The sequence below is a fragment of the Girardinichthys multiradiatus genome, chromosome 18 (genome assembly GCF_021462225.1).
Source record: "Girardinichthys multiradiatus isolate DD_20200921_A chromosome 18, DD_fGirMul_XY1, whole genome shotgun sequence".
Lineage (NCBI taxonomy): Eukaryota > Metazoa > Chordata > Actinopteri > Cyprinodontiformes > Goodeidae > Girardinichthys > Girardinichthys multiradiatus.
This window is the reverse complement of record NC_061810.1, coordinates 14,264,842-14,280,619: the sequence shown is the minus strand read 5'-3', so window position 1 is coordinate 14,280,619 and position 15,778 is coordinate 14,264,842. Positions and strand designations below refer to the sequence as shown.

The 15,778-nt window shown below is 38.3% G+C and overlaps 1 pseudogene; it reads left to right on the top strand.

Annotated features, from left to right (window-relative positions):
- The first annotated feature begins 2,135 nt into the window (after positions 1-2,135).
- LOC124883666 lies at positions 2,136-14,650 on the top strand (annotated as a pseudogene).
- Positions 14,651-15,778: the final 1,128 nt, after the last annotated feature.

The window sequence follows — 15,778 nt, the reverse complement described above, 5'->3', positions numbered from 1 at the left end:
TCTTCCAACAAGACAATGATCCAAAACATAAAGCCAAATCTACAATGGAATGGTTCACAAATAAACGTATCCAGGTGTTGGAATGGCCAAGTCAAAGTCCAGACCTCAATCCAATTGAGAATCTGTGGAAAGACCTGAAGACTGCTGTTCATGAACGCTCTCCATCCAACCTCACTGAGCTCCAGCTGTTTTGCAAGGAAGAATGGGCAAGATTTTCAGTCTCTTGATGTGCAAAACTGATAGAGACATACCCCAAGTGACTTGCAGCTGTAATTGCAGCAAAGGGTGGAGCTACAAAGTATTAATGCAAGGAGACCGAATAATATTGTACGCCCCACTTTTCAGTTTTTTATTTGTTAAAAAAGTTTGACACATCCAATAAATTTCATTCCACTTCACGATTGTGTCCCACTTGTTGTTGATTCTTCACAAAAAATTTGAATGTTTATATCTTTATGTTTGAAGCCTGAAATGTGGCAAAAGGTTGAAAATTTCAAAGGGCCGAATACTTTCGCAAGGCACTGTATATATTTATATATATATACAGAGAGAAAGATAGAGAGATTTATTATTACAAATCACAGATTCTTCCCATTTGGTTTAGTTCTTACCACAAGAGCCAAGGGTCAGTGATTGATCATCTTTAAACTACAGTAACTGAACTTGAGTTTGTCAAAAAGACTGAACTAAATTAACTTTTCATTTCTGTACATTAGCTGGACCTGTTTGTTTTGTAAAATGATTTGAGATAACATTTGTTGTGAATCTGTGGTATGTAAGTACAGTGAGTTCAATTTAAGTGACCACTGACAACTGAGGCCTTGACCGTTCAAAATGTGTCTGTTTCCTTTCTGAACCCTTGGCCTTTCTTGGGTTCTTGTGTTCCTTCGTCTTGATGTTGCTGTCACTTGGGAACACAATGTCTAGCACCACTGTTCTCTTTCTGCTTTGTCTGCCACCCCAGAGAGAGCAGAAAGATGGTAAGCCATCAATTGTTTATCAGTGTGGATCTGGAAGTCCAAAAGGACCTTAGTCATACAGGGAGAACATGGATGTACTCTTTAAGAGCTTTATTATCCATCAGTCATCAGTCTGGATGTCAGCATAGCTTGTTCTCATTATATAAATGTTATGCACACACACACACACACACACACATACACACACCCACACACACACACACACACACACACACACACACACACACACACACACACACACACACAACACACATACAGTATTTTATTTCCCTTTGGATATACTCATGGCTAAAATGATGCCTTGTTTTGTTTATCTCCAATTCATTCTCTTCATATTTGAAATTCTGAATACCCATTCTCTTTTTATTTGGAAATACATTAATTATAAGGATTTTCTTCATTTGTGTCAAGTTGCACTCACAATATTATACATATATTTGGTAGTGGCTTACAGTAAGCACAAAGGACCACCAGATTCCCAGTGACCTTCTATGAAAGAAGCGGTATAGAAAATGACTGACTGACATATTATTTTGATTATTTGAAATATTAGTTGATATATTAATAAGAAATATATGTATATTGTACTATAGTAGCATCATAAAGTCTTTCTTCAAGGTAATCATTTTTTTTAGTTTCTTTTCTCTTTTTCATTTCCTGTTTTGTGTGTTCCTCCCCTCTGTGAAATAGGTCAACAGTGAGACCACCATTCCTTCTATGATCTGGCTTCCTGATTTTGAGAGAAACACTTGGTGAACATAATAAAACATTAAACCATCAAACACGGATACATTATCATTTCCGAAGACACTGAAAAATATACATTCAGAGAGAGAGAGCAAGAGCTACTTTTTTCTAACGGATTTTTTAAAAGGGGTAGACGTCAAAGCAGGTTAATAAGAAGAATTATAGGTCAAATAAATACAAATTTTAAACATATCAGACAAGCTGAATACGTTCATGGAAAAGTCTAGATTTTAGGGAAAATAAATTCCCTGTTTAATGGGAAAACTGAACCGGGTAAATAACACCCTGCCCCCCCTGCAGTGCCATGTTGTAAAGCGAGCACTCCTAAGGGGCGTGGCTGTGTCAAGAGACTCGTGTCTGTCTAAAGTAAAGAGACACTGAAACTGGAAGGATACACAAATACTTTCTTCAGAAGAACTGACTGGTTCTCTCCCCTGAACACCGGTACATTCTGGTAAAGGTATGTGTGTTTTGGGTCAACTGAAGCAACTCAATATGTGTAGCGTCCGCTGAGCACTGTGAGGCCCTGTAATCTAAAGGTTTACAGTGTTCTAGTTGTAAACCTTCTTAATTATACATATTTGCTATATTAATGTTTGTAATTTGATTTTTGTATTAATTGTTCATTTTTCAATAAGCTGTTATCCTTCTAAGAAATTCAGCCCAGGAAGAATGTCAAACCTCTTTGGTCTGCTGACTCTTAAAAAAGAATCAGGTAATGTCCTAAAGCACTCTTTTTACTTAATTGTCAGTCAGTCATTTTCTACCGCTTATTCCATAGTGGGTCGCGGGGGAGCTGGTGCCTATCTCCAGCAGTCTATGGGCGAGAGGCGGGTTACACCCTGGACAGGTCGCCAGTCCATCGCAGGGCAACACACATACAACCATACACACACTCATTCATACACCTAAGGGCAATTTAGAGTGACCAATAAACCTAACAGGCATGTCTTTGGATTGTGGGAGGAAGCCGGAGTACCCAGTGAGAACCCACGCATGCACGGGGAGAACATGCAAACTCCATGCAGAAAGACCCCCCGGCCGGGAATCAAACCCAGGACCTTCTTGCTGCAAGGCAACAGTGCTTTATTTAATTGTATTAATCGTATTATTGTATTAAAAAAGCAAATCTAAATTTCCAGCCTGACTTAAGCTCTTGAAATAATCTTCAAGTGGGAATTGTGTTTTGTAAATGATCAGCAAAAAAAAACGTTTTGTAACAGTAATAACCATGTAGTAACAGTGAGATCTTTTTTACTCAGTTCCTCTAAAGAGCATTGAAGTTCAGCTGGAGGTGAAGGACCATGTGGCTGCAGTGGTCTCCACTCTAAACTATGAGAACAAGGAGGACAAACCACTAGAGGCTGTTTTTGTCTTCCCTCTGCCTGGAGATGCTGCTGTGTGTCATTTCAGTGCTCAGATTGGAGAGACACACATTGTAGCTGAGGTGAAGGAGAAACAGCAGGTGAGCTGGACACTAAGATGTCCTCTATGAAGAAGATGAAACAGTGAAGTTAACATTGCTGACATGTTTCATGTGGACTGCAGGCTCAGGAGGAGTATGATGATGCTCTAAGCTCCGGTCAGCAGGCCTTCCTGTTGGAGGAGAGTGATCAGAGTCCAGATATCTTCTCTCTGAGGGTGGGCAGCCTGCCTCCAGGAGAGAGCGCCTCCATCAGGTTGGAGTATGTCACTGAGCTGGCTGTGCAGGCTGATGATGAGTTGAGGTTCTGTTTGCCTGCTGTCCTCAACCCTCGATACCAACCTCAGGGTAGGAAAACAGTTAAAATCCAGTAAAATACATAGACACAGTTGCTCTCAGCATCAACAATGAGACAGGCAAGCAGCTGCTGCCATATACAACAATGCAAACTCTGTCACTGTTACTGTCACTGTCAATGTTATATAGATAATGGGTCACAATTGAACATTAATTTCAGGAATGATTATGAATCATTTCCCATGGTGTAAATTCAAACAGTGCTTATAACACACCACTGGGGCACAGCATGAACAAACACAAAAAAAAAAAACTTCAGTGTCTGTGGGGATTTCTTTATTTAGCTAAGCTTGGGGTCATAAAGTGATTGGAGTTGCCCAAACATGTAGTACACAGTTGCATTACGTAATAGATGAAAGTCATTTCTTGTTATTGCAGAATTGCTCTAAACAGATTTTGAACACAACAATAACTCTTGTAACTCCTTTAGTTTTTCAAGCCTTTCCATGTCTTGGCAGCCTACCTACTTTACAATTTGTTGGGCTGTGATTGCCTTTAAAATCCACAATATGCGTGTTGTCTCCCATGATGTTTCCAGGTAGTCAAGGTCCCAGTGTCCAGGTGATCTCAGTTCCAGCCTCTTTGGTGCCCTACAGTTTGTCCTTTTCTGCCCGAGTGTCCTCTCCTCGTCCAATCTCTAAAGTAGAGTCCAGCTGCTCCCTGGATCCTCTTCAGTACCTCAACACTGATCAGACTCAGGCCACGGTGGGAAGAGAGTTAATGTTACTGCTGGATGTGGTTGTTACCAACAAGATAGATAACTTTATTTCTATTATTGTGTTTTTCAACTGTAGGTTAAGTTGGCTGCTGGACACAAGTTTGACAGAGACGTTGAACTGCTGATTTATTACAAAGACGCCCACCAGCCCACTGCTGTGGTGGAGGCAGGACAGGCCTCTGCTAAACCTGGTGAGTGGAGAATTTTAATGTAATGTCTATATCAGTGTTATCCTTTTTAAAAGATTGGAAGATGCTTCATCTCTATTAAAACAGCTTTAAAGTTTTTACCAATTGATACTATAAATGGGAAGTAGCCATCTATATTTGTAACATTTTAAAGAAATAAAATCACATTAAGAAAGACCATTTGTATTAAATATTTGTTAGTGTGAAATCCTTCAAAAATATTTTCAGAGTGAAAATGCCAAAATAAATAAACAATCCTCTGATTTCTAATGTTAGCATTACTTTTAAAATAAGCAATTATAAGCCTCCGCGTAAGAGCAAACAAAAGCAGTGCCACCAAGGTGACAGCCCACATCCAGTTCAGGGGCCTCATGTTTTAACAGGGCCAAGGAACAAAAACATTGCGGCACCTTGTTTTGCGCACAATTCGGGATGTATCAAAATGTGTGAAAGTGTGTGTAAATATACACAAACTTTTTACCTGAAAGGTTTACCTGAAACCATATTAGTGGACGGTATCAAACTGAAAAGTACTAACACTCGTCTAAATACAGTGAAATTTGACTCAATTCAGCTTTTTGAACTGAAGGAGCCTCTGAACAGGATGTGTTCCCATGAGTTTGAGCTGTTTTGGTTTAAACCTGAAAGAGAAAACTGAACCACATTTAGCCTCATACAACATTACGCAGCATACCTCAAAATATGATGGAAACAACCTGAGTCCTTTGTAAACTGTAAATGCTGCTCGGTGTTTTTCACATGTAGATGTAAATGCTCATCTGACTGTGCACTGAGAAGCATTAGATGCATGTGAATTTTCTAAGGGACACATTGATTCTCGCTGATAATTGTGGAACAATGGCAACTTGGGCACTGCTGAAGGACATCGCCAATGGAAGAATTCAGAGGTAGCGTGTGTTAGGAGATCGCCGTTACCTTCTGGCACATGATGATGCATTTATTTTTGAGCTGATTTAGATTGCCCAGTGCCATTATCTTGGATCTCTGCACAGTACTGGCCCCTGTGTATTACAGATGGACGCCTGGAGGAACCATCCGTTGCCGGTTTAAGTTTTCACTACATTGGGATTCCCTGCAACTGGAGCTCTTTAGAGGGAGCTGACTGACAGGACGGGTATCACAGTTATTGCTGAGCCGTGCCATGCCAGCTCACTGGGATGGCCTCATCCATATGTTGCCCAGAAATATAAAATTCCCCTAAACAGTGGCTGAACAAGCAAACATCAAATTGCAATTTACAGCGAGGAGCCGCTTTCCAAATGTAATCAGAGCTACGGACTGCACTCATATTGGTATGAGGACACCATCTCTAAATAAGTTTGGTTTTGTGAATAGAAAACATTTTCATTCAATAAATGTGCTACTCATTTGTGATGCACAAATGTGTCTCAAATGTAGTGGCACATTGTCCTGGTTAAAATCATGATTCCTTTATACTGTGGAATAGTTCTTTCGGGAGCAAACTTCAAGCAGGGGCCGTCCACAATAGCTGGCTTCTAGGTAAATTTAACTTTTTATGTGACATCCTGATTCGTTTTAAAGATTTAATGTACTTCACATAGTTTGTATCGTGACAGTCTTTCTAATAAAATATGGGAGGCATATTAATGTTAATACAATGTTCTAATTCTTTTAGAATGATTAGGTGATCAAGGCTACCCGCTTACTACCTGGCTTCTCATGCTACTCAGACAGAGCAAACGCTGTGGTATAACATGCTACATTGTCCATTATTGAACACACCATAGGGCACTAGTGCTGCCTGGACAGGTGTGGTGGCGTCCTGCAGTACACCCACAGAAGGCATGTCACATTGTGTTAATATGTGGCGCATAGCACAATATAGCAAACCTTCGTAGTGTGCCTCTGGTTGATGTAGGTCATCACAAGAACCAGAACCTGGACCAGCACCTGTAATTGAGCCCAATGCAGCAGCTGGACACTGCCGTTTGAATTTGGTACAGACATTATAGAAAAAAATGTGCACAAACTTTTTATTTTTCAGCCAGTTTTGTCAAGGCATTGCTGATGTCAGTCAAGAAGCTGAGACACGCACAGCGACACTTGTCTTCACGTCAACGTTAATGTCTGAACATTTTTTTTTAAATTCGGCCAAAGATCTGAATGCAGGTCCTGCTGCGTTTGCAGCATTTGCAACCTCCTGCCACTCCATTTTTTAAAGATTATAGCTGATACAAGAGGACTGACTGCCAAATGAAATGCTACGACTTGCTTCTACCTCGGACAATAACACCTCTATTTCCCATTCACTAAATGTCCTCTTTATTGTCATAGTGACCACCTTTGCCGTGGTTATTTTGACAAGGAGTGGAAGTGTATTTGTACTAATTTGCGTTTTTATTTAGAGGCGGGGACAGGGTGGTCCAGCCGGCAGCTGCGCTCTGTTTCACACAAATTAGGATGTGTGAAGGAAAGGTGTGCAGAAACATGCGTGCACATGGTTTTATGCATCTGAATTTGTTTTGTGTGCTGCACTTTTCAAAATTCTGTTCCAAGTGTTTGTAACAGATTTATTGAAATCAGACATTGGAAAAAACAAAGCTAAGTTAAAAAATAGAACAAAAGCCTCAGCTATCGTGCAGCTGTGTATAGAGTGGTAAAAAAAATCCAAGCAAGATAATGTCAGAGGCTTAAATATCAGCCTAAAATTCAACAGAATTTCATCCATTATTGCTATTGTGACAGGAAAGCTTATTATGATGAGATTTTTCAGACTGAATGCTTAGTATGTCCATGTTGTTGACTAGCTTTGTAAAATGACAGTAGGTGTTTGAATAAATAACAAATATCTGATGTTACCATCCTTTCTTTCAGGCACTCTGATGGGTGATCCAGTGGTAATGCTGAGCCTGTATCCTGAATTTCCTGAATCTGTGATGTCTAAATTCACCCCTTGTGGAGAGTTTGTGTTCTTGTTGGATCGATCGGGGAGCATGGATTGCCCGATATATTATGAAAGTCATCAGAGTCGGATTGCCAGTGCCAGGGTAATCTTTTAGAAGAAGCATTTTATGATTTTTTGGCACTGCAGTCATATCGTGGCATTTAATTGCTTTTCCTTTTCCTTTAAGGATACTCTGCTGCTCCTGTTGAAGAGCTTACCAATGGGCTGCTATTTTAACATATATAGTTTTGGAAGCAGTTATGAACACGTCTTCCCGTAAGCAGTGCATACAGTGCCATCTAGTGTTACTGATTCCCCTGGTAAACATTCGCTAAAAGCCTTAAGAAAAGAAAATATTTAATTGGTGGCAAAAATCTCACCTTTAATTGAAGTACATGTATTCAGTTGGGAGAAAAACTTGAAGTTCAGCTGGAGCCTTTGGAACAGGCGCTGGCCCGCAGCATCACAGAACTTCCATCATACTAAACAGTAGGCATGAAGGCCTATTCCATATGGTCATCCTTTGTTCTATGCAAGACCCACTTTGGTTTGGTTTGTTGTAGAGAAGCTCAATCTTAGTTCCATCTGGCCAAAGCATACAGCTCCAGTTAAAGTCCAAGTGGAGTTTAGGAAACTCCACAAATGTACTTTTGTTATGGTAAGACAGAAATTGCTTTTTTTCCCGACATCACTCCCAAACAACAAGTTTACAAGTAGAACGTTTCTAATTGTCTTCATGAAGAATTTGTGACCCTAAGATGCCAAACTCTGGTGCAATGAAATATTGTTTTACCTCACCTAACAGTCTGCTCTCTGTTCATGGTGGCCAGATAAATAAGGGCCTCATCCAATCAGTTGCCAGTGGGTAGAAGAAATGGCCCCCTGTGTCACATCATATTTATCAAAACAGAAAGTCAATGATTGTTAACTGAAGTTCCTAAAAACATTGATCCATTTAAAAAAGTAAAGAAAATACATTTAAAAAAAGCTTTATTAACGTTTATTTTAAATACGGTTGTTATTTTATCAATGTTGATAATTGTCTATTTATCTATGTAGAGTTTTTCCCCAATAAATAACTTTGAAAGTTGTATTTTCCTTTTTTGTGTGTGGGGTTATGCTGCTGCTACAAAAGTTTAGTTTATTCTAGGTTTTTTTACACATCCGTACCAGGGGGACAAATACATGTGGAAGTCATTTTATATTTTTCTGATTCAGCACCTCTATTGACTTACAGTAAGTGTACATTTTGTACATTGTTTCTCCAACAGTAAGAGCGCAAAATAAAGCCAGAAGAACTTGAAAACGGCTTTAAAAAGAGTTGAGAAGATGAACGCTGATCTGGGAGGAACAGAGATGCTGGAGGCTCTGCAACACATTTATGGACAGCCCTGTATTCCTGATGAACCCAGACAAGTAATGCACACACACACACACACACACACACACACACATCCACATCAACAAGCTGACACAAGCAGGAAAGTTAAGCATACCCCAGTTCTTACTTAGTGCAGGTATTGGAGTTTATGAGCTTTTTCCTCCTTCCGCCTTGCAGCTAAGTTTTCAGAAAAACCGTGATTCAAGTAAATAATTAACTGGAATTAAATCAGGGTATGAAAGTGAGAGACACTAAAGAAGTCAAATAGTGAAACTATAATTTAACTTAATAGTATTACTCATATTGTTGTATTTAACACCTTAAACATCTGGTATTTATTGAGGTCTTGCTATCTTACAGCCTAAATCAACAGCAGACATATAGAAAATCACAAACAGCTTAATTGCCATCAGGTGATAATGTAAAAATCCGTATTCCCTATCCTCAGCTATTCATCTTCACTGATGGTGAGGTGTGTAACACGAAAACTATTCTGGATGAGGTGAAGAAAAACTGTGAATTTCACAGGTAACACAACTGAAACCAGCACAGAACTCTGAAACATTTCATACATGGGAACAATTTTACAAGTGTAAAGAAAGCGTACCTGTTTTTATTCTAGGTGTTTCTCCTTTGGGATCGGAGAAGGCGCCAGCTCTGAACTTATCAATGGGATGGCCAGAGAGGGAGGAGGTCACGCTCAGTTCATCGTAGGGAATGAGAGGATGCAACCAAAAGTGAGATATAACATGTAAAACATAGAGTCTTTTGTTTTAGCTGGTATTTAATCGCATTAAGAATGATTTAATAAACTTTTTTTGACGAGTTCTACACATCTACAACTCTACATGTACAAATACTAAACGCAAAAAACGAACAGCCTAAGCTAATTTAAATGCCTCTGCCTGGCTAGGTTTTTGTTTATATGAAAACTGGAATAATATAAAAGGTTTAAAATGCAAATACAAAACAGAAAAAAAGATTACACTGATAAAGATCCAACAATACTAAACAAATTAAAACAAAACAAAACACATGCCATCAGTTAAAATAATAAATTGCTGAATATTGCATGTTCTCCCCGTGCACACGTGGGTCCTCACCGGGGACTATGGCTTCCTCCCTTAGTCCAAACACATGACTATTAGGTTAATTGGTCTCTCTAAATTGCCCTTAGGTGTGAACGAGTGTGTGCTTGGTTGTTTGTTCTGTATGTCTCTGTGTTGCCCTGTGATGGATTGGCGACCTGTCCAGGATGTACCCTGCCTCTCACTTGTAGACTGCTGGAGATAGGCACCAGCTCCCCCATGACCCACTATGGAATAAGCGGTATGGCAGATGAATGAATGAATAAATGGTGGCAATCATTAATAACTACATAACAATGAAAGAAGCTTCAGTTTTAATCTAAAACAGAGCCCGTCTGAGTTTAGTTTTAATTCCACAGGTAAGGTGTTCAACATATTGACCCCTTGTACAGACAAGGGCATGTTTTTTTTTTTACCAGAAAGGTTCTATGTTTGACTTACTAACTGAACTAGTAGTTCTCAGGGTAACTAGCGCAGTGAGCACCTGAGCAGCCTTACAATGTAAGTATTTAAAAATAGGTTTGAGGTCTGAAAATGTATTTACATGTTTAAAGTTCGACTGATTCAGTTTTTTCATAAAAATATTTGCAGCATGAAATGGTAGACAATCTTATTAGTCTGAAGGTGTACACGTTTCATTTTGCAACTCTACTTAACACCTTGACATGTTTGTAAAATTTGACAAAGTTTTACAAACACGTCAAATGACACCAAGATATTTTACTTTTGATACGTGTTTAATAATTTGCCCATTGATTCTTAGAAAGAAATTATTACTGCTAATCAAAGACTAGGCCCCAGGTGAAAACAAATGTACACGTTTTTGAATCTATTTAATGCAAGACATCCTTCATCCTCTCAAACCATTGTGCAACACACTCCAAATGTGAACCAGAACTGAACCTTTCTCGTAATCTGAATTATTTTTTCAAAATCATCATCTCTCACCACTTCAATTTATAAGATATGATTAAAACCAATAGTTTCAGATACTGCAACAACTTTGAAATTTCTCCTTAGGTGATGCAGTCACTGAGATTGGCATTGCAGCCGCTCGTTTCTGACATTTCATTGTCATGGGATTTACCCAAGGGAGTGTCCGCCACCATCCTTTCCCCACCACTCAGATCACTTTTACAGGGTCACAGGTCACTGATTTTTGCTCAGCTCACCAGAGAGGTAAGGAGCAGCACAGGTCAATACAAGCGAATGGCCGTAAATGTTCTTTTTAGCAAGTATGGCAATAAAATAACAAATGTGGCTTTTCTGTTGTGCTGTCTTAGTGTTCTGAAGGAACAGATGGATGTTTGACAGTGAGGTTCACTGCAGCAGGTCATCAGTGTCAGAACCAGCTGCACTTTGACCTACAGGCTGCAGAGGGCACTGCAAATGACTCAGGCTTTGATCAGAAAGGAGATCTGCCATTGACCTGGTAGTGTATTTACAATTACAGTGATATTATTTTTAAGTTTAAAACAGTAATGGATGCATTCATTCAAGTGAAAAGAATTTAGGTAGAAAACTACACACTAAGCTCAGTTGTTCCTCTATATGGGGGAAAAGATTTTGTTATTGTGCATTTCTTTTGCTTCTCTACAGCTTCACAATCCACAGGCTGGTTGCACGCACTCTCATCCGCTCCCTGGAGAGGGAGCAACGGGAAAACGGAGAAGAAGTTGAAGAAATAAAGAAGGTGGTGGAGCTTAGTGTCCAGTCTGGAGTCAGCAGCGTATTCACTGCTTTCCTCGCCGTCAACAAAAGCAATGGCAAAGCCGTACAAGGTCCGCTGATCTACAGGGAGAATCCAACCTACAGTGAGTGATTTTCACGTGTCTTAATCTGAATAACTTATATTTCTATTGTCACTTGTTGTGTGTTGGATATAAATTTCTGACCTATTCACTGTTTTCTTGCACAGGGCAATTACGTCGTGGTGTTTGGCTTGATCTGATGTCTGATGATTCGTGTGGTGAAAAAAACAGTATGTATTTTTTTTAGAAAAAAAGAGGAAAATAAAAACAAAACCCTTGATGAAACTTGAAAATTGAGTTGTAAATTATTTCTTCTCTCTTCAGTTTTTAGACGCATTTTCTCATCTTGGAGGAAAAGAACATCAGCTAATAAGCATGGTAAGCTAAAAAATACACTAAGGTGACCATAACTAAAATCCCAGACACACTCTTTTCTGTAATGTAAGATTTTGGTCTGCAGAGTGCACTGCAGGACACGTCTCCTATCTGGCTTCCAGGGACCTTAGCAGGATTACTTATTGTACTATTTTAACCTGCTAATTTAATTGTCTTTATCAGTTTGCATGATTGCTTCACCAAATCAGTCATTATCATCTTTAAAAGTATTTCCTTTAATTAAAGAAAATATGAATAAAGTCATTTTTTTATTTTCATTTTTTTCATCTTCAGGAAAATCTTTGAAAAATAAACTATTTTCAGGTAAGCAATCTCTTCTTTTTGACTCAAGAATTATAGAAAAATTGGAATGTCTAATTCATATAGGCACATGATTTAGTTTCAGCTGACAAGAGCCCATGCTGTTCTTTCAGCACCAGCAGTTTTCTGGTTGGGTGTCAAATGCAGCAAATAAAAGTTTGGTCCAAACAGGACTTTCAGGACCAGGCAAAAGTTTAGATGTTCTTAAATGCTTTGATAATCTTCATTTTTACAGTTAACCTCTGTGAAGAGCAAAATGTGTGGCTTTGCTTTATAGAGTAATGCTTGGAATTTCCTTATAATTAGCTGAAACATTTTCATAAATAAAATATATATGTTTATTATTATTATATTATTTATATAATTATATTATCCATATTTAATGTGGATTATTTTTTATCAAGCTTGTATGAATTTATAATCACCTGGAAGGCTTTTCCAACACTTTCAAAGGGGTTTGCCACCGGCCATATGGTGTGCACACAATGTCCGTCTCAATCGTCGTGTCCTTGGGCGCTTCACCCGACTTGCCTGCAGCCTCACTTCTGTCAGTCTTCCCCCTGGGCAGCTGTGTGTACATTGTATCTCACCACATTCAGTGTGAATGTGTGTATGAAAGGGTGAATGACTGATTGTAGTGTAAAGCACTTTGGGGTCTCTAGGGACTTGATAAAGTGCTATACAAGTACAGGCCATTTACCATTTACACAATGAGAAATAATTCTTTTTAAACATAAAAATTGTTTCGATACTGGCCACAAGGATGGACATGGGCTCATGTTTGCGTTGCCACCATTCCTACTGTATGTCCTAAGAATTGAGCTCATAATTGTTTGTTCCTCTGGTTTTCTTTCTTTCGGTTTTTATTTAGTAAAAGATAGAAAATGAACCATGTGATCCTGAATTTGTTTTTAAATCTGATGAGTGTTTAAAGTTGTAATATACAATAAGCTCTAGTTTATTCCTACTGTAAAGCATCAGTTGGGTTAATTCATAAATCTTTTATTTCCTTTTGTGTTTTGATCACAGCAGTCAATCAAACTATATTCATATAGCCCCTCCAACAGCGCCTTGCCTTGGCCAAGGTGCTTTACAAAATAAAACATATAAATACAGAACACAAAAAGCAAAAAATTGTGTCAAGTTAAAACAAGAAATACAAACACGTTAAAAGAAAACTTAAAAGTCTTAAGTTACAAAGGCTTATGTTTAGCTTTAAATTTAAACAGGTCAGAGAAAAGACTAGTCTTTGTAGCAGTGTAAATTCCTTACTTTTACAAAAATGTTGTTATTTATTTGTGTTTTAACTGTTGATACTTCAAAAATGTCTTTTTTGTGCTAAAGGAGACTCTGAGCCCAGAAAGCCTGCCAGAGATCCACTGCTGGAGCTTGTTTCGCTACAGGACGCCTCTGGCTGCTGGCTGCTTGATCCGTGTTTGGCTGCTGCTCTGGGAAAAAGCACAGAGGATTTGGAAAAAACAAAGCCAGCATCGGTGGGTTGGTGTCACGTAAAAGATTAGCTATATTTTGAGCAGCAGGATAAATGATGGGAATTTACAGCTGAAAATTAGGAAAATAACATAGAAAACCATAACACCACAAAAAACACAGATAGAAAGCATATAAAGTTAAAATTCTTTCATTTTTCCAATAAGCTTTTGCTTTTCTTTTGGTGAACTAGGCCAAAAAGGATGTGTGGGCCACCATTCTGGCTCTAATCTGGCTGCATGGGGTTCAAGTAGATGCAAAGGATGAATGGGACCTTCTTGCAATGAAGGCCGCATTATGGCTCAGAGCTAAGAAAGGTAATATGCATTGTCCCAACTAGGAAACTTCTTTCTTTAGGCCACATCCACCGATGTTTGAGTTTATTAAGACCCAAACTTATGTGTTTTTTCCTCAGCTTTGTGCATAAGAGACTGGGTGGAAGCTGGAAATGTCCTCTTGGGTGTTAATGTGCAGACTGATGCTCTGGGACTCTGAAGTTGTACAGGATTGGTTAACCACATCTTTGTTCTCTCCAACTATTACACTTAAACATTACTGCACTTCTCATTTTCAGAGTTTTTATTTATATTGTTTAATCTAAAACTGACCTGTGCCACTATCACAAATCAGTAGTTTGCTATATATATATATATATATATATATATATATATAAGGCCTTGTTTTCACTCTAATTGCTTTTCAGTACTATATATCAACTTAAGCATCAAACTGACATCTTGTGTGGGTATAGCTTCCTCAGCATGGGTCCACAGAACTGCAGCACGGTCAACACATCTGTGTTCATCTTGGTTCACCTGATTGTGCACTTTTAATTATTTTGTAAGTCATTTTTGATTTTATTGGTCTGTTTTCAATAAAGTTGGGATATTTCTAAGTGACTCTTAAAGCAAGTAGCAGCTTGTTGCAGCTTCCCTGATAGTTCTCTTGGTACTTTCTTTCTCTAAAACGTTGACTTTAAACTATATTTTTCATACTCTGAAACTAAAGCTGGAAACACCTGAAGCACAGTATAATGTTTCACCTACGAGAACATATACCAGACTTCAAACGACACATGGAGAAATCATTAACAAACAAGAGCAATGGAGGTTTGACTGCAGCACACACAACATATTTGATATCAGGATGAAAGAGGTTCTTTTTTATATACTTTGTACACTTTCATCTAGGGAATGGGCTTTTTAGGATTTCTAATCAATTATACATTTAAAGCAAGGAAGAAGTTAAGGACAAAACCCAAACCGGACTTTTCAATAGGATAAGACTCCTCAGATTACCTAAAAATCAACCAAGGGATGAATCAGATGGACAAAATGGAGGGTTACTGGAGGTAGGACTGGAGATTCGGCAATTAAATAAATAAATAAAAACATAATCTTGTAACTCCTTTTACATTGTTTTATTATCTTTTGAGAGATGTATTTCCTAATTCCTATCAGAAATTGTCTACAAGGGTTAATTTTGGGCTTCGCTGTATATTTTTGAAAAGTTTTTATATGAACAGGAAAAGCTTTTCTTTCAGATATTGTTAAAGACTTGTTACTGGGAGCAGTTTTAAAGTGTTCAGGGAATGCAGGCTTTTCAGGAATCATATGAAAAAAATGCTGTATCAATAAAGTTTGAAGGTCGTGAAACTGTCTCTAAAGTAAATTTAAGGATACAATTCTGTTCTGTTTCCTGTTCAGGTATAAATCTTTGAATTCTATATTGTGGTCCTTAGAAAAGCATCTCTTAGTCATTTACTACAAATGTATGCATGAAAAATCACAACAAATCACTTTAATCTTTATTTGAGTGAATAAAACTGAACAAACAGCTCACTCTATTAAGCTTAATAAAAACCAGAAGGTGACTGTTGTTAAGGACACTGTATTTTGTGCTCTTCCCCACTCGATGGCGACTGTGGACACACCAGTACTTGATTGCGATATGTCTTTGCTCTTTAATAAAAACAGTTGAAAATGATTTGTAATTGTGTTTATCCCTTAAATTAAATTCACAGGTCTTCAGTATT